This window comes from Dermacentor variabilis, chromosome 11, assembly GCF_050947875.1.
Source record: "Dermacentor variabilis isolate Ectoservices chromosome 11, ASM5094787v1, whole genome shotgun sequence".
In the NCBI taxonomy this organism is placed as follows: Eukaryota; Metazoa; Arthropoda; class Arachnida; order Ixodida; family Ixodidae; genus Dermacentor; species Dermacentor variabilis.
The window spans coordinates 123,402,462-123,428,681 of NC_134578.1; the positions used below are offsets into that span (position 1 = coordinate 123,402,462).

Consider the following 26,220-nt stretch of genomic DNA (forward strand, 5'->3'; position numbering starts at 1 on the left):
TCTTTTGACATATTATAAGAGACTTGTGAGGTGGTGAATTGAACTTCTACATGAGTTACACAATATTTTGCGGTCTCATTATGGTTCCGAGTGGCATTGCAGTGTCATGCATATACACTGCAGGCTACATATTGGATATTTAAGACTGTTTTGCTTGGTTGGCTTTTGATTCCAGTTTAATAGCAATGACAACTGTCTTGCTTACATAGTGATTCTGTGCTGACTGATACATTTGAATTTTCCAGAAGACAATAACAAAGATTCATGAAATATTAACTTTTTCTTGCTAACCTCCCATGTGCTTTTGGGCAAGCTTACTGTGGATTCTTTGTTATCCTATGTTGTCTTTTCACAGTAGCCTTCTTGAGAACTAGCTATAGTTGTGTGTACTTACAGCAAGAGTTGTTGACACATATTGAAAAGTGGCTCGACACTGCCATACAAGAGTGAAACGATTTACATGAATTAGCTTACTTTATTTGCAAGAGACCGGCCCCATGCAGTAAGGTTAACTTGACACACACTGCTGAAGTCTTCAGACTCATCTAGCATAGTTACCTGAATCATTCTTGCAGTGTTCATGTGACACTTTATCTTGAGTCACCTGACTCATCTAGAATTTTTAACGGACGCCCTCAGCACTAGTCTTCTGACCCTTTTGAGAGGGTATAGGCGACTACTACAACAGAGTATGCATGACTATTGTGTGCGGAGTCACGTAAACACCTTGTATCGAGCACAGATACTCGTGGGACTCTCAGCCCAAAGAGAGTTCGGGTGTCTCCCACAAAGTGTGTCATATACGTGACGAGTCCAGACTCTTCGAAAAGAGTAAGGGATACTCTTTTTTTTCTTAGTGTGTAGCACTCTGGCCTTGCGTGATCATCAGTCGTTCTTTAGGCTCACACGTCATTCTTGTGCAGGCGCGGGAAGTATGTGTGATTGATGCTTGTCTGTCTGTGCTTCATTAGCTCCACAATTGGCTCTTCCCCGATGTCTCGTCAAAAGGCAATCGAAAAGATGTTCCGTCAATGTTTCGTCAAAAGGCAATCGAAAAGAGGGCACAAAAGAAAACACGTTTGTTTGTAATTTGCTATTGCGCACAGTTCCTAGTTAAGTAGTTGAGTGAAACTTGGAATGACTAGAGTTTTTTTATGGCGGACAAACATGGGGCTGTCCGTTTCCCTCCTGCAGAAGCCCAGCTATTGATAGCCAGACAGGAATTCCACTATACTTACAACTTCACTGTGAGCTAGGTAATTGTCACAAATAAATGAAACCCAGCGTAATGTTAGCCATATTAGCGGGTAATTGTCATCTAATTTTGTTTCGCAAAAAATCGCAGTGCGGCCCGAAAGGCGAAGCACCGATTGCGACAGCAAATAATAGATTAGTACGAACTAACAATACTCGTTTTATCCGCAGTATAAACTTGTAAAAATATGCTTACTAACTAAATTAACAATGATAGAATGTGTAAGCGTGACTCAACGAGGACGTAGAAAGAAACAGACACACAGAGACAGCGCTTTCTTTGTGTGTCTGTTTCTCTCTACGTCCTTGTTCAGTCGCGCTAACTCATTCTGTTAGCGATTCAGACCGACTAGCCTGCGAACGTGTTTTAACTAAATTTACCAGCACGGTGTCACGCGCGCGCAGGTAAACATGAACACATCTCGCTCGATAAGAGCGGAAACTCGCTCTGAAAATTCAGGGGTGAGGAATCGCGGTAGCTGGAAGCGAATTGAACTTCATGCATTATTCGCTTCAGCGCGAAGGGAACGTCAACAGCACAGCGCATACGCAGCTACCGGCACTAGGCGCACTCTGCAAACATCGCACATCGCTTTGAAGATGAGGCATGCGCTGGCGAGCACAGGCGCAAATATACTCCGACGTAGCGTGCGCGCGCGCGCGCGTCGAACTCCGCGACGCCACGCTGGACGACCGCACGCCAAGTTTCATCCTAGACGCCAGCGCTCGTTTCTCCCCTGGCGGAACGATTTCATCTCCAACGGGTGTAGGTTTCCGCCGCCGCTTCCCTTAGCGGTCGTGCCCGCGTTCAGTTCGCGCTGCACGCGAAACGTCTCTTGTTTGCGACGGCGCCTCTCCGGATGACCGGAAATTATTATTGCGTTGTTTACTGTCACGACAGCAATGTAAACGCGAAAGGGTTGATGCCACCAGTGAAATTCTGCCGATTCACAAGAAAATGGTACGAAAAAAGCAGACGACAGACATGGATTACTGCGGTGCGCCGAGTGAAGTAAACAACTGGCAAACGAAGCGAGCGCGTTCATTAATCACTCCTGAGTGTATGACGGTTTTTATATGTAACCCACATGAATTTAAAAATTACTCGGTACATAATTCTTTTATTCATATAAAAACTTTGAGTTGTTCGACGAGCGCTTGTCTTGTCTTCTTTCTCGTGTTTCGTTTGTGTGTGCGCTGCCAAAAAATGGAAACCACTTCTGTTGTATGCGCTAGCAGTGGCCGAAGTTCACGCGTGCCGAGAAATTGAATACATGCACGATGCATTGAACATGACCGGAGTTCATTCCCGCTTCACCACTGCATCGCTCGATCGACTTACTGGACGATACACGCCCGCGTCTTGGTCGCGACGGCATTGCTGAAGCAGGAATGATTACTAATACTTTCAACTTCCGTCTCTTGGGCACTGTTAAAAAATGGCCAAGCTGTCTACATTGCTGCCTCTATTCCATATTGTAGGGGACGTACTAGTTAAAGTTGTGTGCGCATGTCGTACTTGTGCTATGCAGCGATATATTTTTTTTATTTCCGCACAGTGTCGATGGAAGTCCGTTGTCGCCATCAGAGACAACACGGATTTGTAGCAAACATTGTGAGACACTGCAAAAATGACTTTAGCTCGTATGTGCCGCATCGTATGTGCTGACGATTTTTCCAGCGGCACATACGATGTCGTTTACAATTACCTGCTCAGCGTCACTTACACGGTTAAACAGACACTGCCCTTTTGCAGCCTTAAAAATAATCGTCAATCGTATCGATCTTCTTAAAGGCAAATAGAAGCGTGTACAGTCTGTTTCACACTTTGGGGAAAACTCGGAACGTATTGCATCGCGATGGGGCAAGCAATGGAGACGTGCGGTGGCAGCAGCTCGAGCAGGCGCAGACGCTCCAGGGGCGTGTTGCGTTTCGCCTGCGACACGTGGTTTTGCCGGCGCGACTGCGGCGGGGCGGCAGACATTTTGGCCCGATCGTCGTCGCCGCAACGCTCCCCGCCAGGTGTTTCCAGGCGCGACTGCGGCGATGCGACCGCAAAGGATCACCCTCTCCTTCCAGTCATTGTGCCCGAACCAGGCGATGCGAAAGCAGGGATCACCCTCTCATTACAGTCATTGTGCCCGACCGGCAGCGCTACGACAGTGTGCTACGACATTGTGCTACGACATTGTGCTACGACAGCGCTACGACATTGTACGTTCACGTGCTCGTCTATTGAGGGGTTCCTTCTTGCCCTCAACTGCGAGAGTATAAAGACAGCTGCCCCCGGACGCCAAAAGGAGGGCTCCGATTTCTTCTGTAGAGTAAAGTGCTCTCCCGTCTCTCTACTTCGGTCAACCTGACCGCCAACTCTTTGCGATGTTAAAATAAACAAGTTGTTTTGTTGTTACCAGTCGACTCATGCTTTGCCGGGACCTTCGGATGCTTCCAGTTGTACCCCAGGCCGCCAGGCCAACGCTACCCTTGGGGCTTGCGACCCAGGTGCAACCACGGGCGTCAGCGCCGAGTTCCCAACAGATCGTGCCAGCGGTGCGATCAAAACATCTGGTTGGCAGCGGTGAGATCGCCTGCGACTCCAAATAACTGTCTGCCAGCGGTGAGATCGCGACAACGGAGGCCAGCAGCAAAGAGATGCAGTTGACTGTATGCTGAGCAGCTCAACGACGATCCGGGAGCAGTGCAACGAGCCCTGTGTGATGACTGGTTGCCTGCAGCGGAACGACTGCGCGGAATTCCTGCCTGCGAGGTTTGGTGAGTGCGGGACTTTCTTCTTCTGAGCTTTGCCAGGCTTTTGTTAGTGTCAGAAACAGAGCTGGTAATTGTGGTTGTCGTTGCTGCCGGGTTAGTTTGCGGCAAGACAATAGTAAGCAGTAGAGAAAGCAGCATTCAGAGCAGCCATGGATTTGAAGTCGTTGCGCAAACCGAAATTGTTGGAGCTTGCAAGAGAGTTGGGTCTGGATGTCTCGGACAAACTCAGAAAACGAGAACTGATAAAGGCTATTCTTGAGTTAGAGGCTGAGGATGACGAGCTGTCGGAATGCCTTGAGACCATTGAAGAGAGGGAGACTGCAAAAAGACAGGAGCGCGAACTTAAAGAACAGAAAGAGCGAGAGCAACAAGAGCGTGACCGTCAACACGCTTTGGAAATGAAGCGTCTTGAGGTAGAGATCGAACGCGCTCGTAATGGAAGTCAGGCACACGGTGCAGGAGAACGCGTATTGTTCAAAATGACTGACCTGATGCGGCCGTTTAAGCTTGGAGAGGACATTGGTTTGTTCCTGGTTAACTTTGAGCGAACGTGCGAGAAGCAGGGGTTCTCTCGGGAAACGTGGCCACAGCGCTTGCTCACTTTGTTACCCGGCGAGGCGGCCGACGTAGTCGCTCGCTTGGATAGAGAGGAGGCAGAGGATTTCGACACAGTGAAATCGAGTCTTCTAAAAAAGTACCGGCTGTCTGCGGAGGCGTTCCGTCGGAAGTTTCGGGAAAATGAGAAAGGCAAAAGTGAGTCATATACAGAGTTTGCGTATAGGCTTATGTCGAACATGCAGGAGTGGCTCAAAGAAGAGAAAGCGTTTGGTGACCACGATAAAGTTCTGCAGTGCTTCGGGCTAGAACAGTTTTATAGTCGGTTACCGGAGAACGTGCGATACTGGGTCTTGGATAGGCCAGACGTTTGTACGGTGGCTAAAGCCGCTGAGCTAGCCGAGGAGTTTGTGACGCGTCGGGCTCGCGGAGCTAAGGACGGTCAAAAGGGTGAATTTGGCTCGAAGTTTGAGAGGCCGAAGTTCACACCCATGAGAGCAAAGGGGAACACGCGTAGTGCGGATGCGAGTGGAAGCAGTGCGACCGAACCTAAGGAGACGGCGGCAGCCGAAGCCGAACGCAGAAAGCGGTTCGAGATGAGGCAAGCGCGCGTTTGTTATACGTGCCAGAAGCCGGGTCACTTTTCGGCGCAGTGTCCGGAAACAACACCAAAAGTTGTGTTTTTTTCAATAGGCAGCACTGACGAGAACATGAAGCTTCTCGAGCCTTACATGCGAGACCTCCTCGTGAACGGGAAAGAGTGCCGAGTGCTTCGCGATTCCGCAGCTACGATGGATGTGGTTCACCCGTCTTACGTAGAACCCCATATGTTCACGGGCGAGTGCGCGTGGATCAAGCAAGCCGTGGAAGCTCATAGCGTGTGTCTGCCAGTAGCAAAGGTGCTTATTGAAGGACCTTTCGGAGCGCTTGAGACAGAGGCGGCAGTGTCATCTATGCTGCCCCCCCAGTACCCGTACCTATTTTCAAACAGGTCCGATCACCTCCTGCGCGAGAAGGGGCTTTTGTTTGGTGAAGCTAGTGTTCAGGCCTTAACCAGATCGAAGGTTCGGGAGCTCGCTGCAAAGGCGGTAGTTGCGGGGCCGACGTTATCAAACAACGAAAAAGGGTCAGAGGCGCAGCAAGCTGATATTCAGAGCACGCCCGAACTGAATAAACTTGAGTCTGTAACGTTAAAGGCGCCAGATACTGGAGAGGAAACGCCCGACACGGGAAAGTTAGAAGAGCTATCTACTGATTTGCTCATCGCGCCTACGTCAGACGGACTTGATAGGTTGCTAAAAGTCAGCCGGTCGGCTTTGATAGCCGAGCAAAAAAAGGATGGCAGCCTGGAAAACGTGCGCTGCAATGTCAAAGAAGGTATCGCCAGGAAAACTGCGCGTTTTGTGGAAAGAGGTGGAGTCCTGTACCGGAAGTATCTAGACCGCCGAGGAGTGGAGTTCGATCAGCTGATCGTGCCTCAATGCTATCGTCAGGATCTGTTGCGCTTGTCACACGGGGGTTCGTGGTCCGGACACCTAGGAGTTAAGAAAACTAAGGACCGTCTCTTGCAAGAGTACTATTGGCCAGGGTGTTTTCGGGACGCAGACCATTTCGTGAGGACATGTGACACTTGTCAGCGGGTGGGCAAACCAGGGGACAAATCAAGGGCGCCGTTGAAATTGGTACCTATCATAACGGAGCCTTTTAGACGGCTCGTTATTGATACAGTGGGACCTCTGCCGGTAACAGCCACGGGGTACAGACACATTTTGACTGTGATCTGCCCAGCGACAAAGTTCCCTGAAGCAGTGCCGCTTAAAGAACTCAGCTCAGTTGAGATAGTCAATGCACTACTGTCCATATTTGCGCGAGTTGGTTTTCCTGCGGAAATCCAATCAGATCAGGGCACAGTGTTTACTAGCGCTTTGACGACAACTTTTCTCGAAAGGTGTGGGGTAAAGCTGCTACACAGCTCAGTGTACCACCCACAGTCGAATTCCGTTGAGAAGCTCCACTCCGTCATGAAGCGCGTGTTGAGAGCGTTGTGTTTTGAACATCGAACTGACTGGGAGCTGTGTCTGCCTGGGGTGATGTTTGCTTTAAGGACCGCGCCGCATGCGGCTACGGGGTTTTCGCCAGCTGAACTGGTGTACGGTCGCTCGCTTCGATCTCCGCTTCGCATGCTTTGAGAATCGTGGGAAGGTAGGGGCGACGACCCAGTCGTGGTGGAATACGTGCTTAAGCTCCTCGAACGCTTAAGAAGGGCACAGGAGTTGTCAGGTGAAGCAATGGCAAAGGCCCAGCAGAGGGCCAAGGTTTATTATGATCGGACCGCCAGGGCCCGTCGTTTTGAGGTGGGCGATGAGGTCATGATATTGCGCACATCGCTAAACAACAAACTAGACGTGCAGTGGGAGGGCCCAGCACGAATTGTTCAGAAACTGTCGGACGTTAACTACGTGGTAAGTCTGCCAGGAAAGCGGAAAGCACAGCAAGTTTACCACTGTAATCTGCTCAAACCTTATAGACAAAGGGAAGCAGTGGTGTGCATGATGGTAAACGTTCCTGAAGAGCTTCCGGTCGAGCTTCCGGGACTAGGCTCAGTGACGAACAGGGAAGACACCGGTCAAGTCATTAGTGACCTTATCAGTAAAGCACCGCTGTCGCCCGAGCAGAAAACCGAACTACACCAGCTATTACAAGAGTTTCAAGGTCTGTTCTCTGAGAGGCCTGGTAGGACTTCTGTACTTACTCATGATATAGAACTTACCTCCCCAGAGCCAGTACGATCCAAGGCGTATCGGGTGTCACCCCGCCAGAGCGATATTATGGAGGCTGAGGTAAAGAAAATGCTACAGCTCGGTGTTATTGAGGCAGGTGAGAGTGATTATACCTCCCCTTTGATTTTAGTTGAGGTACCGGGCAAGGAACCTCGTCCTTGCGTCGACTACCGCAGGCTTAATTCCATCACTAAGGATCAAATTTATCCGATCCCTAACATCGAGGAGCGCCTTGAGAAAGTTAGTAGCGCTCAGTTTATTTCCACCCTAGATCTTGTCAGGGGTTATTGGCAGGTTCCACTTACAGAAGAGGCTAGTCGGTATGCGGCGTTCATTTCACCAATGGGAACATTCCGTCCTAAAGTGTTGAGTTTTGGTTTGAAGAACGCGCCATACTGTTTTTCAAGCCTCATGGATAAAGTGTTGCGGGGACAGCAAGAATTCGCTTTACCGTATCTAGACGACGTAGCGATATTCTCCGCATCCTGGTCTGAGCATATGACACACTTGCGGGCAGTGCTAACCCGCCTGCGCGAAGCGGGCTTGACAGTAAAGGCTCCTAAGTGCCAGTTAGCACAGGCCGAGGTTGTCTACCTCGGTCACGTGATTGGTCAGGGTCGTCGCCGCCCCTCTGAAATAAAAGTGGCCGCTGTGCGAGACTTTCCGCAACCGCGCACGAAGACCGATATTCGGTCGTTCTTAGGTGTCGCCGGCTACTATCAGAGGTACATCCCTAGGTACTCTGATATCGCGGCTCCCCTGACGGATGCTCTAAGAAAGACAGAGCCTCAAACAGTCGTCTGGGACGAGACAAAGGAAAGAGCTTTTAGCGCCCTAAAGAGTGCCCTAACAAACCAGCCTGTGCTACGATCGCCAGACTATACAAAAGGGTTCATTGTTCAGTGCGATGCTAGTGAGCGAGGCATGGGCGTTGTACTGTGCCAACGGGAAAAGGGAGAAGTAGAACACCCCGTCCTGTATGCTAGTCGTAAGCTGACCAGTCGTGAGCAGGCGTATAGCGCCACCGAGAAAGAGTGTGCATGTCTCGTGTGGGCCGTTCAGAAATTGTCATGCTATCTAGCCGGCTCGAGGTTTATCATTGAGACGGATCACTGCCCTCTCCAATGGCTGCAGACCATCTCTCCCAAAAATGGCCGCCTCCTGCGCTGGAGCCTCGCTTTACAACAATATTCCTTTGAGGTGCGTTACAAAAAGGGGAGTCTCAACGGTAACGCCGATGGCTTAAGTCGAAGCCCCTAACGTAGGAATCAGCCTCAAAATTGTTTGTTACTGATGTTTTTCTTCCTGAGGCAGGATTTTTTTTAACATATTGCTTTTGTTTAGTGTTTCAAAGTGATGATATGCTTTCTAGTGCAATTTTCCAATTTGTGGACGCGTTCTGAGTGATGCTAGACTACTGTAAGGAACTAGGCAGTGGTATAAAAAGGGGAAAGAGCCTGGCAGGGCTTAGTGAGGGTTGTGCCGTGCTTGCTGACTGAGCGGTTGAGTTTCAGCGTAGTTCTAACGCTTGCCGGGAACGAGAACAAAAATGTGAACTCTCCCGAAGTCACTTTGCAGTGTCCCGTGCGAACCTGAACGAGAGAACGAGGCCTTCTCTGTGCGCTGCGCTCAAGAAACGTCGAGGGACGCCCGACTTCGGTTATGAGCATCATCGAGCGACATCCCTCCGGACAGCGGATGCAGTCCCCTGTCCATCGGGATCTCCTTCCCCCGGCGGGGCGGTCTGTTGCGTTTCGCCTGCGACACGTGGTTTTGCCGGCGCGACTGCGGCGGGGCGGCAGACATTTTGGCCCGATCGTCGTCGCCGCAACGCTCCCCGCCAGGTGTTTCCAGGCGCGACTGCGGCGATGCGACCGCAAAGGATCACCCTCTCCTTCCAGTCATTGTGCCCGAACCAGGCGATGCGAAAGCAGGGATCACCCTCTCATTACAGTCATTGTGCCCGACCGGCAGCGCTACGACAGTGTGCTACGACATTGTGCTACGACATTGTGCTACGACATTGTGCTACGACAGCGCTACGACATTGTACGTTCACGTGCTCGTCTATTGAGGGGTTCCTTCTTGCCCTCAACTGCGAGAGTATAAAGACAGCTGCCCCCGGACGCCAAAAGGAGGGCTCCGATTTCTTCTGTAGAGTAATAATAATAATAATAATAATAATAATCTTTATTTCACTCATGAAGTGAGGGAGTGCGGGAAAAAAAGCTGACAAGTCAGCTTGTCAAGTGCTCTCCCGTCTCACTGAGTAAAGTGCTCTCCCGTCTCTCTACTTCGGTCAACCTGACCGCCAACTCTTTGCGATGTTAAAATAAACAAGTTGTTTTGTTGTTACCAGTCGACTCATGCTTTGCCGGGACCTTCGGATGCTTCCCGTTGTACCCCAGGCCGCCAGGCCAACGCTACCCTTGGGGCTTGCGACCCAGGTGCAACCACGGGCGTCAGCGCCGAGTTCCCAACAGATCGTACCAGCGGTGCGATCCAAACAGGCGGAGTCGTGATCTGCGTCGTCTGCTACGGCGGCGCGCGCTGGCCGCATTGTCGGGAAGCGTGCTACTGTCAGGGACAGTGCACCGATTTCATCGGTACTGCGGGAGCTGAGCTTATATTCTTTACTAAACGTTGTGCGAAGCCAAACTCCGAGGCAATGAAGGCATTGGCGATAATGGAGTTCCACAAACTTCTTTTGACAGCATGCTTCGTTTGTTCTTTCGAAAGGCCGGGGTACTGAGCGCGTGCACGTATATTTCTTCACTGTGTGTGCTACCGTAATAAGCAGTGACAAGACGCACCAAGATGTGCGCGGAACGTGCTCAGTCTTTGTTTGACTCGAAAGCAAAACAAAGCACTCAACAATGATAACTATGGGGGTCGAACACGATGAAACAAACGGATACGATTAAAGAAATGTTTTAGGTTAAGACAATGAGCCGGAAGTGATTTTTCTCGACAATCATTCACTACACCAGGCAGACCCTGCCCGCCGGCGGTGAATCGGACACGTCATGCTCGGAACTTCAGTTAGCATCTCGTCATGTCCCCAGCGGCAGCGATGACAGCGCTCATCCTGGAGGCAGTGAAGTGTAGAATGACTTGATCAGGGATGTCTTCATTCGCAACACGTCTCAGTCGCTGACAATGGTGGATCGAAGCCTATCCTCGGGGGCGACTAATAGAGGGGATGTTGTGCCAGTGATACTTTCAACGAGCTCCAGACATTTTAAATGATGTTGGCGCGCGGGGATTGAGGCGGCCACTCCAAGAGAGTGACTGCGCGCTCTTCCGGCAGTTCTTGCACAACAGGAGCAGTGTGGATCGGCGACCTATCGCGTTAGAATATACAGTCGCCTTCCAGAAACGGGCCGTCAAGAATGTATGGAATCAGTACGTCGTCTATGACTGCCCTGCACCTTTCAGCGATGAACTTACCTTCGAGGCGTATCAGTGGGCGTCGCACAACGCTTAGTAAAGAATACCGGCTCATTTCACGCAGTAACCATGAGATCGGCGCCCTGCAACTGACAGTAGAACGCTTCCCGACAATGCGGCCAGCGCGCGCCGCCGTAGCAGACGACGCCGTTCAGGATCCCGCCCCTCGAGCAGCTGCGCGAGCTGCTGCCGCCGCCTGACTCAAGCTCTCGCCGCATCGCGATGCAATGCGCTCCGAGTTTCCCTAAATGTGAAACAGACTGTAAATCGCCCTTCGAATGAAATGTCCACGCGCACACACGTAGGCACACACCGCGCGCGGCACGAAACGTGCCCAAACACGCGCAGTGCAGGAGGCAATCAAGGCGGTGCGAACGAGAGATGGGAGAGGGGTACCACCCGCTATTAGAATTTTGCTTCGCATGCGGCGCTCTCAACGCCGGCGCAGCAGCGCCGCTCTCGGTGCCGTTCTTGTCCATACTCCGGCGACACGACGTAACCGGCGTGACCGGCGCCGTCGGGCGCGTTCCAACGTCTCCGGCGCATGAATAGCTCCGCTCCTACTTTTCGCCGGCCGCGCCGGGCCGCGTCGGCGAAGCGTTCGCGGTAAAGTTCGCGGCGTTCCGCACGTAGAAGCAAAACGCGCGCGATCTCGAGAAAAGAAAAAGAGAAACAAAACGGCGGGCGGCGCGCGTCCGCGGTGTTGATTCTCTGCGCATGCGTTGGGACGGTTGCTGTGGCAACGCGCGATCTCGGAGCGCTCGGTGCAGCGGCCGCCGGTTGGAGTGTAGAGCGTCGGACTTGCGCTTGGCGCGGCGTCGCCGACGTGACGTAACCGACCGCAACCGCCGCTAGCCCGCGCGCCGAGAACGTCGGAGTATAACTTGGCCTTAAGGCTCAACCAGACGTACGCGTTCCAATGCGCCCGCACGCGCCGCACCACGCCTGGGCGCGTACGGCGTCAGGCGCGGAGGCTGTTTCGCGTGTCGGCGCGCCGCGGCGTGGAGACCTACAACCGCTAGAATTTTTGCGCCCGCGCCGGAAGCTGCCGCTCGCGTCAGTAGCATGACACACCTCACATGACCACGGCAAGCCAACGTCACTTCCGGAACGACTCTTCGCGCGACGTTCAGGCAAGCTTGCGGGAAACATGGCGGCGGTCCCGACTGCCCGCTTCGAATTGAATTTGGCGTTGCTTTTGTAAAATGCACTTCGTTCGTAGCAAATGACTGTGTAAACGGCTTTCGCTTAGTCTCAGGCCGCTTCGACGACAGAGTATTATGGATAACCTCGTGGTGTTTTCGACATCGCTTCTCGTTTCGAACGAGTCGAAGCCTAACGAAAGAAACGTTCGAGATGTCAACGCCACCTGTCGCTAATGGCGCGAAATAGCCGCAACAACGGCATATGGCCTCTGAGATTCGAAGATATCGCCGGTCAACTAAAATTGTAGAAAACGTGCGCTGCTTAGCGTACGCTATATTATAGCGTATAGCGTACGCTGTAGTTGCTGACGCTAAACTAAAACTGTCTAATATGTAACACATTGCTTAACGAGGCCGTTAAGCGAAGGCTAGACTGCCTTGAACATGGCAAGCTAGCAAGACTGCGCTGCCGCGACGAGACGCGCGGCTACGCGCGGCAACTCGTGCATCGTTTGGGTGCGCGCCCTCTTCCTCCGTCGGGCGCCACGCGACGTCGAGTCAGCGCGGCGTGTGCGGACGCATTGGAACGCGTACGTCTGGTTGAGCCTTTAGTCCCGTCGGAGTCAACGTCGGAGACACGAGCGCCCGCAACGCGTCCCTGTGGCATCAGCCAAAGCGTCTACTACGACGCCCTCGATTCTCGTCGCAACGCTCTTCTAAACGCCGCAGTTGTCTCCACTCTGTACGGAGCGAAGGGCGAGGAGGACATCGAGGCACCGTCGCAGCCGCCGGAGAAGAACGCCCCTCCTCCTTCGCCTCATCGCCCTGCCTCCTGTGCCACCGGCGAGGGCACGCATCCGAGCCGTGTTCCTCGTTCCCGCACGCGAGATTGAACCGCGTTCGCCTGCTCACCCTCACACGCTTTCGCTCATACGGAACCTCATGTCCATATATTTGCTTTCGAAATAAAACAAGAGTTACAGCAATTTACTGCAGCCACATTTCCTATGTATTGCCTTTGTATTGGCAGCACACGGGAATTCTGTAACGTTTTCAACTTCACTGTGAACTAAGAAATTAGAAGAAGAAAGTTAAACTCGGCGTAGTGGTAGAGTCGTCCTAGCGGCCAATTTCCGTACAATTTTCTTTCCAAGATACATACATAAGATTGAGAGCTACAGAGCAATCGTGAGAAAGTTGGTTCTGCCGCAGGGCGTTTTCTGTTCCCCGTCACGATTTTTCTGAAGGGTAGCCATACCTAGCTTCGCTGTAAAAAAGGAGCGTGAAGCCGCAAACGACGATAACATTGCCAGAACTGGCTAGACTATGAACTCAGCTTGTTTCTGCTCGCGATCGCTGTTTTTTGTCACTCCCAATTCGCAAAGTTATAAAACGCGAATTCTTGCCACTTTTTCTTCCTATATTATAAAAATTTATGGTACAAATGTGGGAAGGCTCTGCATAGGCAAGAGAGTACATTTTTTAACGAAAGAAGTTCCCTTGGTAGTTGGCGTGAAAAGTAATTTATGACATCGGCGCCATCCCTGGTACAGACACGAATGTGGCTCTAGTAACAGGAGCCTGACCGTTCTTACAAAATAACCCACGGAAAATCTTTCTGGGGGTAGGGCACCGCCCCCACATCACCCTCGCGCTCGTATGGGACGCCTTTTGATAAGAATGCAGTAGGAAGCGCGTGACAGAATTGATAGAACTGAAGCACGTGACAGCCTTCTTTTAAACTTCAATTTATGTTAGGAAAGCGTGGCGACTTGCTTGTTACGCTTCTGCGCACTCAAGAGAATTGTGAAGAAAAGCACGGCTCATCAGTAAAATCCTTGCACAAGTACTCTCACCGTCATTCTCCCGTGCTGGGCAAGAGGAGATTGCTGTGGCTACGCACTTCGGCTACAACTGCATCGACGGCAAGTAGGCGTTTTCGTGGACCGCAGGAGTTTGTTCGACACCTTGTTACTGCGGCCGAATCTACGGGCTGACTACCAACTTTAGGGAAGGCTGCCCAGCAGTTGTTACTCTGCCAGTTATGACGGACATCGACGTGGACGTGCTATGTCTCAACTTATCTCACTTACCAGTAGAGGAACTACGAATGCTAGAATTCACCAAAATCCTTCCGGACTTGCGGCTCGCCGGTGTCGCGCAGCGTGATGCCGTTGCGGCGATCCGTACGAGTTTGCAGGACATCAGCACGCGGGGAAAACGGCTTAACGACGTGGCATGGATTTATTGCTGGCTCATCCCGCGTGACAGGCTGCATTCTTGGGTGCTCTATCGCTTCAGCGGGCCCACAGCGGATGCCAAGGATTTCACGCTACACAAGAAGATAGCGAATGCGTTCTGTTCGCCCGGTATGAGCAACGCATTTCAATCTTTGAGTTACCGTGCTGGGCGCTACGCCTGCTTAATGACCAGAGAGCCCGAAAGCGGGGTGGAAGAACACTGTGTCATATGCTTGTGTGCCTGGGTCGACATACCTTACGTAGCCGTACGTGTCGCCGGAGTTCAAGACATCCCGAAACTGCGGTCTGTACTGAAAGTCCTGTTGGAAGGCGAGCTCTACCAACTTATCATTGGCTGTCACCAAATGCTCAGCACCGCTTGGGCTTTCGCTGTCCGTGACTTCAACTTTCGCCGTGCAACGTCGCAAGCGAACTACATGATCCCGACGACACCTGGGCGACGTCTCTAGTGTAGTGGTGACTACATTAGACTAAACTCTGGTAAGATTTCTTTTCATTCTCATCAATTAGGGGCACCACATGACGCCGCTATGCGCATATAGGCTTCGTAGAATGCTTCTCCGGTGCGTGGTGTCTTTCGTACGTTCAAGCTGTTTCGATAAATCCAAAGGCATAAAACCAGTCGGCACGTATCTATATTGTGGGGCAATTGAAGTGGCATATTATACATTGGCTTTGAAATACTGAATACTACAATATACGCCAGTTAGTTATTCGTTCCTTTTGTTGAAGGCAATGTGCGAACACAGCACACATGTCTTTTATATCACTAGACTAAGGGCATATCGTGAAACTGTTTCCATGTATAAATATTTCTACTACATATCTTCTATAATATACCTAAGCCTGCAGCATCCCGACTGCGGAATGTTTGTCCTGAATATTCGTTTTAGGTGCTATAATGTGCGATTCATGGCGCGTGCGAAAGCAGAACAGTGTGTAGGAGCCCCGCGGTGTTCGCCGACTGGCTCCGCAAATTTGAGTGAAACAAGTGTAAACACAAAAGTGCGTTGCAACATCTGCCATAGCTTTACATTTCGGGCCGGTCGTTGGCACAGTGAACCAGCCTCTCTTTTCTTGTTCTTGCAGTAGAAAGAGTGCCTGCGCGAATCCATTTACGTGAGTCACAGAACGAATGAAAGCTTATTTTTCAGCGCAGAGAACAAGACAACCATATAAACATTACGCAGGGCTACCTTTGTGGCATCAGAGTGTTTTGCCGTCGAGATTCTCTCCCGCCTGTATTCCGAGAACACCCCCGTGGGTTCTGCCTAAACCTGTCGTTACATTGCAGATCCCTGGAATTACTAAAAAGTCTTTCGTTGCATCTATTGGCCTCAGGCAACTCACCTTGTTGCACATTTCTACAGAGTACGGAGATACTGTACATGTGTATACCGATGGCTCTGTCACACCATATGCCTCCACTGCAGCCTTCGTCATTCCACATATGATCATCGCTCGCCGGTTTAAACTAGACCATAGCTCAACATCAACTGCCGCAGAACTTGTTGCTATCCGGGAAGCACTTCGATTTCTCTCCGAGGAGCGTCCTCACGCATGGACTATATTCTGCGATTGCAAGCCAGCTCTGCAAACGATTGACTGTGTCCTCAGACGGGGCCCGTATCATTCTATGGCTATAGAAATTACAGAGTATCTCGACCACGCAACTAGAAATGGCCACAATGTCACCTTTCAGTGGATACCGTCACACTGTGGCGTGATAGGGAACGAACAGGCAGACGCTGAAGCAAAAACTGCTTTAGATAATGCTTGTGAAGTACGCATTCCGTTCTCACGAACAGACACAAACGCCCTACTTCGTCGCGTAAACCACAACTCTACGTTGGAACACTGGGCCCAACCTGATCGACGACACAAGCGATTACACAAATGGGACCAAGAAATGCGATTTCGTATGCCTCAAAAGTTCAATAGAAACCACACGAGCATGGTGCACCGGATTCGCCTTGGTGTCGCATTCACCAACCGTTATAGAAATATGATAGGTGCCAGTGATACTAGCCCAAACTGTGAATGCTGTGAGGTGCCAGAAACACTTGAACATATATTTTGCGTGTGTCCCGCGTACGCGCAAGAACGACAGCAACTTGTCTCTTCCATAGCAAACATCCATGAGAGACCGCTATCGGACGAGTTTCTTTTAGGTCCTTGGCCTAATGCAACCAGCGCAGCCCTGGTCACAAGAGCCGCTGTAGCTTTTCTCCAAGCCACTGGGCTGGACGCACGCCTTTAGAGATACCACAACTCTGTGAATTTGTATATACGCATCTCTTCCTTATACCATCATCATTCATCAGCCCTTTCCCTCCCCGTCCCTTTTCCCCAGAGTAGAGTAGCAGGCCAGAGCAAGTTATAGCTCAGGCCGACCTCTCTGCCTTTCTGTAAATAAATTTCTCTCTCTCTCTCTTCCATTAGATGGTGTCTAACCAACTAAACGAACAGCACAGCCTTGGCGACAGACGTAGCACCTGTTACAGGTGGGGGAAAAGCCCACGTTATGACAATAGCGTGACACATTATTGCGTTGTTTTGCTACATTCACTTACATCACTGTTTTTCATGTTAGTCTGCAACGATGATTGCTCATCATTACACGCCGTGAGCGCGAGCGTGACAGTGAATAATTATCGAGTAGACTCAACAAGTGATACCAATATCGAGACGATAGCGCGCTTGTTCTGGTTTCAGCGAATACTGCAGTTCTCGGAGTTGTCAGTGTCAATCTATTGAAATAATGTTAATCATAGTTGGATGTGACTCTTATTCGGGTGTTAATAAATGCAACTACAATTTTTATCAAAAAAATAAAGGGGGCAGATTTTATTCCCTGCGAAAATCAATGTTATGCGTAGCATTTTGCAGGCAACTAGCCATCGGGCATTTTTTGGGGTACAATTTCTACTCCTTCCGCTCGACGCGAATTTATACATGCCGATTGTTGGGGTCCATGCGTGTACTCAACTGGCTTTAGCTAAGGAAACACGGGCAGTGATGTGATCTGCGACGAAGTGTTCTATGACCGTACGTAGCCACGCTGATGTCAACCGGTTTGTGATAAGACAATGGCATTTTTACTCTGACAGACAAAATGCTAAAACATGATTAACTGGGGCCGATCGAGAAGTCTTCAGAATATCGCGCACCTTATAAGTAGTGTCAGCTGTTGCACGGAAAGTACTAGGGAACGTTGGCTGATCGATGAGATAAGTTGAACCTAACACAGCACCCCAAAGGGCGAGCTGTCCCGAGAAACGAAGTCCATAAAACGGAACGGGACGCACATATTTGAAAGAGCTTGCTGGCTTTCGAATAATCGTACACAAGAATGCGTGCAATCGCCGTGTAATTATTGTAAAAAATTTAAAAAAAGTTATCGTGGCTTCATGGTTAGAGCACCCGGCCGCTGTGCTCTACGGCGCAGGTTCGATTCCGCCATCGGTCAATAAATATTGTTGTTTCAATAAAACGAGACGAGACTAGAACCTACCTACCCACCAACCGCAAGCTGTCTGAAGTGCGGAAAGGAATGACTCGCATCAAATTGTCCTGGTTGACTTCTTGTCAAGTAGTCGCGCAGTTATTTGTGGAAATATCCCTGGAGTCTGTGAGAGGCAACAAATAAAGTAGGTCAGAGTGTTTCCGGCGGACTGTAATCACCGGTTCAGCTGAGGCAGACGTTGCTGCTGGAACTCCTGGTTTGGATCACGGTTATTCACTCTTATTCTAAATCAAGACGAAAGTGATGGAAATGTAGGTTTGCCTGTGTGTCATTAGCTCCCTGCTTAGATCAGTGGAAATTCCGCGTTGCCGTTGCATAACGTGCCGAAAGTTGTACTTTAGTGTTGTATGGCCTGATTTTTTTTCCAGAAGAAAAACACTGAAGTTTAAGAAATACTATGTGTGCGGTAAGAAGGCTGATTTGCTCTCGTGTAACCTGCTGCTACAGGTGAAATTTGCTGACGTATTTAGGGAACTTAAAATGGGCATCCGGGAAGAAGTTCTGCGTTTTTTTCGCGCTTTTTACATTCAATAAAATCCGATTTGGCAGGGGAACCTTCTCGCGTTATGACTCTCTGTAATACAGTTGATAGTGCAGAGATGGTGACTTCAGCATACGCACCGTAATGATTGCAGGAAAACTACTTTCTCGCAGCATTAATGCTGATTGGAAGCAACATGCGCAACACTTTGTTTCTGGCGCCACAGTTGGCGACATGCTGACATGTTATACTGGACAACCATACATGACGTCAGAATGAATTTATCCACTGAGATTCCGTATATCGCGATATCAAAAGCCTAAGAAAAGTCAGCCCAGTAAATCCACACCCGATAAGAAAGTTAAAGTGCTAGCGTAGACGACTCCAACAAATGTAGTGACCGACGGTCTCTTGAACGGAGTGAAGGCCCTCGGTCGGCCATTTGGCATTTTAGAGCGCAGCTCTTTGGCGTCCGTTCCTGGGTTTCGCGTCGGCGTCGTCGTCGGCGTCGTCGTCGGCCTCGTAACCAGCTCCGCCCCCCTTTCATCCCCCCAGCGCTAGCAGCGACCGACTGATACCGCTGGATGCCGCTGACGCCGCTAGAGAGTCAAGATAACGTGACTGCATAGAACACCGTCGCCGCCATGCAGAAAGAGGAGGAAAGGGTCCCCCCCCCCCCCTGTTCTTGTGTGGCGGATAGCTGGGGTTGACTCACTATCGCCGTCAGCGGCATCAGTCAGTCGCTGCTATCTCTTCCCTCCTCCCTTTATCGTGTTGTCCGCTTGCTGCGCGCGCTTCTGCCCCCATCGTTTGCCGCTGGGTGTACACGCCGCCCCCCTCCGCTTCCGCTTACTGCTGGTTGCTCTCGACGGCGGCGATGAGCCTCCGCTTCGGCGGCGCGAACTGCAGGGTCTTCTCGGCGGCGGCGATGAGCTTCTGCTTCAGCCTCGCTTACTGCTGGTTGCTCTCGACGGCGGCGATGAGCCTCCGCTTCGGCGGCGCGAACGGCAGGGTCTTCTCGGCGGCGGCGCTTAGCCTCTGCTTCCCCCACGGCTGTGACAACCTCGCGAGGCACTTGTATAGATCTCGTCTTTGAGAATCAAGCATTGGTGTACTAAGTCGAACATATATCAGTCTATTTCTCCGACCACAAAGCTTCCTTCATGACTGTCAAGAACTGTTAGTGGAGTCTTTGTTAAAGGAATACGTGTGAAAAATAAAAAAAAATTATGTGATAGCGCATACATGTGTTGCTCGATTTCTTTGCCTCAATCTATCCAAAAGGTGAAACAGCTTATTTGCTGCGCTCAAATTTCGCATTAGGAAGTAACGTAATCGTCGGTAATTTTTTTTCTTTTTCAGTTGTTGTAGCAGGCATCACTCGCAGACGTTCAGTCGGAACCTTTTTTCCTGCGCATCTTCTGTAACAGCGCAATAGTATTTCTCTTAAAGCTCACCTGGCGGGATGTGTTATCGAAACGCAACACAGCTATTGCACCCTGGTGATACGAGGTGGGTAGAATATGGTATTTGGCTTAATCATTTGTGCTGGCTGCCTGATGGTGTGTGTGTGTGTGTGTGTGTGTGTGTGTGTGAAGTGATTTTAGAAAAGGAAATGGAACAGATGAGTGCAGCGCCGTAACTGTCTCTCACAGGAGGACACCTCAACAGCACTGCACGGGGAAGGGGGGAATGGGAAGAAAAAGATAAAGGAGAGAAAGACAGGATGAACGTGGCAAGGGAAAAAAAATGTGAGTGCGTGGCTCACAGCCGCGCCCTCAAGTGCATCGCATTGCAGTAGTCTAGCAGTGCCGAAAGAGCGTGCTTCGCGATGGACGAGTGGGCTGCAGGGAATAGCAGCGCGGTCGCCGTATCGCAAGTCAGTCCCAGTCGCCGATAGACTGTACACAAGTCCGTGCGCTCCACATCGAAGGCAGGGCAGTGAAGTAGCAAGTGGTCGAGCGTCTCCATATCGGCGCAGTTGCTGCACGCAAATTCCCTGCAGCCTGTGTGTTCTAGCAGCCGTCTTGTAGCAGCCGACGTGCAGGCGAAGCAGGAAAGAGCGGTCCGCCCGGGAGAAGCCCACGCGGGGGAGGAGTCGAAGTGACGTACCTGCGGCGACGCGCTGGTTCGGGTGCTGCGCACGGAGCGTTCGCAGAATGGTTGTTTTGGCCACGTCGAAGCCGGTGACCGAGGTGGCGAGGGGGAAGCGCAGGGAGTGAGCCTGCTTTGCGAGAGCGTCGGCGGCTTCGTTCCCTTGCAGGCCGATGTGCGCTGGAACCCATTGCTGCCCGATGGCCTACAGAGACACTGCGATACCGAAGGTGTTTACGCTTGCGTGAATAATAGGGAAACAACCGCTGCTGAAAGCGTTAAAGAATAGCGTTATGGAACTTAATAACATAAAAACGGAAATACATTGGCAAACGAAAAAAAGCATGGGGAGGGAAAGGAAATGCTATTGAACGGGTGTACTGCACCTTTGCTCCAAAGTATAGCAAAGAGATAGCGTGACCAAAAGACTCGTTCAGCGTCGTTTCTGTCACGTCAAGAATACTTCCCGACGCAGTTTCTGATGTAGTTCATGATAGCGCTTTAACACTCAATTCACGCTCGACTGAACACCGCTAAAGTATAGACTGGACGATACCAGGTGTCATATGTGGCATCCAACGAATTTGCTACTTTTGCTGCATTAAGCACTACATCAGTGAAGCGTCTGACAATACCGGATAGCCGCAGCCTGCGCCATGAGTGCCTTTTGAAAATTATTTGTAAACTTGCTGCGGTTTATGGAAAGAGACAATGAAAAAGTGCAGCCGTTCGTGTTCATTATATATAAAAAAAAATCACTGGTTGGTTGCGCAGTCAGATAGCGCGTTATCACCACAGCGAAAATATTACCACTGGCTAACGCTTATATACTCACTCCTTTCTTCGATGCGCTTGCCCACCGTAAGAAAAAAATGGCAGTATTTATGGGTTTGTTGAGCTATTCGAAATGAATTACAGAAGTCAAGTGCCAATGAGAAACGATGTAGAATACATAACATGGCCAGACGACTGTGTAGTACTGAATACGGTTTTCTACTAGTTATGAAAGCCGTACCAACGTTGTAAAATTTCGTGTGGCATGAGAAAGGTAATGCTGTGAACTCTGTGCGGCATGCCGCTGAAAACGGAGCTCAAGATATGTGATGTAGTCCACAATAAAGCGTTTCACTATGGCCCCTTCCACGCATATCGACAAGCACTGCGATGTATAATGGGGAAATCTTCAGAAATATAGACAGATGGCGAGTCCGTCAAATAATTTTGGCGCGCACTAGAGTGAAACTAAAAAGCAACACTTGTTATCTAAACAAATGCTAAGTGGTCGGTTTATCAACCGGTTTTTGAAAGAACCGTGTCCTGGGTTAAAAATATTAGTGCAGCAGTTCGTCTAGACGTCCCAGAAGGGTGGTAAGGCTGGAATTGAAGTGCTGAAAACAACGAAGCCGGCACCCGTGCTTAAAAAAGTGCCTGCTGCACGGCCACATCTTCACAGAACGTATTCGGCAGATAGCGCATTTTAGTACCAGTAAAGAAATACATTTGAAGTGAGCGGCGAAATTTGTTTTCTTGCATTGCCGACTAGCTGCGCTACCCGACCAGCCACGATGGCTTAGAGGCTATGGTGTTGCACTGCTGAGCACGAGGTCGTGGGATCAAATCCCGGGCGCGGTAGCCGCACTTCGATAAGTGCGAAATGCAAAAACGTCCTTGTCCCGTCCATTGGGGCTGCGTTAAAAGACCCCTGGTGGTCAAAATTTTTCCGGAGTCCCCTACTACGGCGTGCCTCATAATCAAAGGGTGGTTTTGGCACGTGAGAGCTCAGCATTCATTCACCCCCTCCAACACGTACTCAGGATGCTAAATCAGCTCTGCATCTTCCCACGAGAAGAAAGTAATACACTTCGCAGCTGCTTCTCGGATGTCTTCTTCTTCAGCGCCTCGCTGCCGTAGAGACTGCTCAGGTACAGAAAAAAAAGCAATAAAAATTGAGCATTGACCATATTACACATGTTTGAGCGAAATTCTTTACCTGCTGCCACTAATACACAGAGGCTGAGGGCTGCGCGGGCAGCCATTTTCAGTTGCATTCTAAAGGCGGCATTCTGAAGTTGCATTCTAAATTTCCAGGAATCTAGTCCTGTTCCATGAAAGAACAAGTTTTCTCGTGTCATCGACTGTCTTGTTTGATGCTTCGAGGCATTGCGCGATAAACTATATATCTGGAAGTGGCACTACATGTTTTGCCAATGACATAGGGCTGATTATGGCTAAACAAATAAAGAAGAAATAATGGGTTGACCTTATCCTTCTCTGGTACACAAACTGAGCGTTGGTGCAATGAACACGTGGACCATAGCCTGCCCCACGTGACTCGCTTCGACTGTTGGGTTGCATTCTGTAGGCATACTCCCTGATGTGCATAAACAATCGCTATTTGCTCGCAATAACATAAGGTAGATCTGTCACCTGTACATCGTTATGTTTTTCCTATTGGTGTTTTGTTCCATATCATCATCTATTCGCACCGTAGCTGGTGAAAGACGTCTTTAGCTTTCTTAAAATGTATGTTTGGGAATTTGTTTGTCATTCTGGTCTGTCTTTCGTTTTTCCTTTTACTTGCATTGGTAGAATGAGTGTGCTCTACACAGTTCCCGGTTTTGAGTACTGCACTTTTTTGAATTATTTGCCGTTAGTCTTCTGTACCATTCATTCAAGCCTGAAGCCTGGTACTTAGGCTGTATAACCTTTTCAAATAAGTATGTCCGAACTGGGACAAAAATGTAAAATACAGATCATACAAAGCTATTGTGGCAGTTACATTATTGCCGCAAACCTATTCATGTCACTGAACCTGCTTGAACACAGTGGCGGGATAACTAGACGCGACTTATTTGCTGATCTCTTCATTTACCTTAGAACTGACCAAAGGGGGGAACATTAAACTGAATAAATTACTAGCGCGGCATCTATTCGTGGTAATGAAGTGCTGGGGCCTTATGATAGTGAACAGATATTGGGACGTGCTTGCGCTTGGTGTAAATTTTTCTTCAACATTCCATGTCATCTATTGTGTTGATTATACTCGCGCAGAGTTGCCTGTTTCAAGGATGTGCACTGAATTTCTGTTATTTTTTCCAGGCAAAATCAAGCCAGGAGAACAAAGAAAAATACCGGCGGAGAAGCATGTTTTGCTGCGAATGAATTGTGACAATATTTTGTACAAAATGTTCAAACTGCGCCTCTGCATTGAACGTGATGCTAACCGAATATCGTACGTCTGCCAACACTCCAGAAGGAGCCGGTTCCAGAAACTCCTTAGCGTCAGCACGAACTTCCTCTGATCGACTGTCAGGAAAGAATGCCTACAAATAACCTTTTTATTTTTTGACAAGTGCTTCCCTTATGTGCTCAGACTATCTGTAGACACCTTGTCACACGATATGCAGCTGAATAAAGGTGACCTGTGCGTCCATCACTCTCTTCGTCGTGAGCCTATTCAAGTAGTTTTCTTGGTGAAAATCTCTGTGAGCGGTTTTCTCTAATCGTGGTTCCACTCAAGTAATTCCTTGCTGATCGAACACAAACGCCACCACTATGCTATGTTCAAAAGAAGCAGAAACGTAAGCATCACGTTTTCATGTTTTGGAACTTCAGTTTCTTGCTTTGCAATTCATGCATTGGTATCGAAAAAAGCGAAACGATTCGCTGTGAGGACTCTATGTCAGTCTTTTCATTTCCTGAAAACTTATTGTGTGCAGCAACCTTCCCGCTTGGGTGGATGCCACAAACACTGAACACTGAAATGGTGATGACCACAATACCCTCAACCTTTGCATCATTCATCAAGGGCTGAATTACGTATTGGTGTCATCAAGCGCATCAATCTGACCGTTCAAATGCCTAATTCAATCTTGTCAGGTCACCTAGAGTGCTGTAGTGCAGCACGCGTTGCTTGGTTTCCTCACTTATTCGGGCATAAATGGCAAAGCTTCCATATCACAGGCTACTATTAAGGCTGGATCGTATGGTGCACCCTTTTGTCGTGTTTTACTACATAAAGTAAAGCGATAGTATGATGGACGTTCGGAAAGCAAATTTCGATATCTTTATTTGTGAAGAGAAGATCCTACAACAGGTGAAACCAACAATCGTCATACAAGAATTTACACCCATTGCTGGTTGAACGACGGAAGGAGCGTCAGCGGAGGAATGGTACATGCGCAGGGTGCCGAATAATAGATTAACGGCAGACCGGCGGGCCTTAGGTCATTCGAATTCGAGTAGAAATTACGATGGCAGTGAGTCGTGTACCGACAACTTCGTCGCCAATGCAAGTGCGTGCTGTTATCCGGTATGAATGGGCACTGCGTTGAAAGCCGCACTCTCGGGACAAGGTCGATCCAAACAGGTGGCTAAGCATCGGGCGAAAAGCGGCTCAGAATAAATTGTCACCGACATCAGAGAGGGTGGTTATGGGTGCAGTGATTTAAACGCAACTATGTTTCGAGGGAAGAAACATTGGGAATGGAAAAGGCTTTTTTTAAAAGTGAGACACAGATTCATTCAACGAAAATAAAGTTCCTTAGCAATTGGCATATGCCTGACGAGTAAAGACAACTCTCTTTTATTTTATCATTATCAATAAATACATTTTTTTCAGCGCCCATCGTATAAGGGGCGTTGACGCCGCTATCGCTCGCAAAGCAATGTAGCTCTTGATGTGTTAAGAAAACCGTGCTCGTAAAGTTCACCTGTTGCAATACGCCGCCCTAACAGGTTGTGCTGATTCGCTTGTCGACGTTTGTCTGAATTTCGTGACGCGGGTAGCTTCATCGTTTCTCAACCTGTTCAGTCAAAAGTAGTGAGTTACGACCGCCAGGTAATTGCTTACTTGAGTTGTTTTCGTGTGACTGCGCAGGCCAACGGGCTTGGCGTCCGACGGTAGAACCAGCGCTCTACACCTAAAGCTTTCGTCGGCCTCCAAAGAAAGCACGCTCTGTTCAGGGGGGTAATTTCAATGCCCTCACGATTGTCCTTTTCTTGCATTGCTTTCCGCGTTGAAAAGCTCGAAACGCCCACCAAGTCGAATGGCGGGGCATTTAAATATACAGCTCTAGTGGCAGACCACCAAAACAAATTTCGCGCCTTTGAGAATATTATGACGACACCTTTTTTTTTTTTAACGGACATGGCGTTACATTGTTTTTTCTTCGGCCGGAAGTGTTCCCTTCTCATACAGATGGCGCTAAGCCTCATGAACCGCTGGTGAACCGCCATGTTTTGAACGTATTGGCTTCTATGGAAGCTTAGCTACCAGCTATATTACCTTGCTCGGGTCGTCACTTCCAAAAGAATGCGGAGGTGGAGCAGGCTCGGCTACGGTTTTTTTTTCATTGCAGAGCACCGAGTTTTTTAAGAGTGGTTTCTTCGAACTGATTGCAGGCTACGACAAATGTCTCAATGTACCGACTATGTGGAAAAATAGTGCAAGGTGTATAGTTCATGGTGCCATGGTGTATTTTTTTGACAGCAAAGTTTGAATATCAAAATAAATGGCGAAACTTACTGTTGGAACGTCCCTCGTACTTGACGTGTTTGTCAGTATAGCAAAAGGGTAGGGACAACGATTCTATGCCGACACTTTTGAGCAGTCTGATGACACATTGCGCCCTGAGGACTCTTGATGAATCGGAGTGCTTAAACAGATACCAGAAGAGCTCCGTGCTCACATATCACGCTGTCGAAGGGTCTGATATTCCACATAACTGTTAATTATAACAAATTTGTTTCTTAGTGTTAGGTCACTTCACACAAGCTTGCGAAGCAGGCACTTTCATAAATTAGGCCTGGTTGATCACTGAACTAAGCAGAAGAATGACCTCAAAGGCTCACGCTGGCGAGCGATACAGCGAAAATGAAGGTAACCATCTTTATGAATGGATAT

The 26,220-nt window shown here is 49.5% G+C and overlaps 1 long non-coding RNA gene across 1 annotated transcript; it reads left to right on the forward strand.

Moving 5' to 3' along the window:
* The first annotated feature begins 13,658 nt into the window (after positions 1 to 13,658).
* LOC142563621 (uncharacterized) lies at positions 13,659 to 23,771 on the forward strand. Its single transcript, XR_012824359.1, has 2 exons — positions 13,659 to 14,694; positions 23,415 to 23,771. It is a non-coding gene; the product is annotated as an uncharacterized LOC142563621 (long non-coding RNA).
* Positions 23,772 to 26,220: the final 2,449 nt, after the last annotated feature.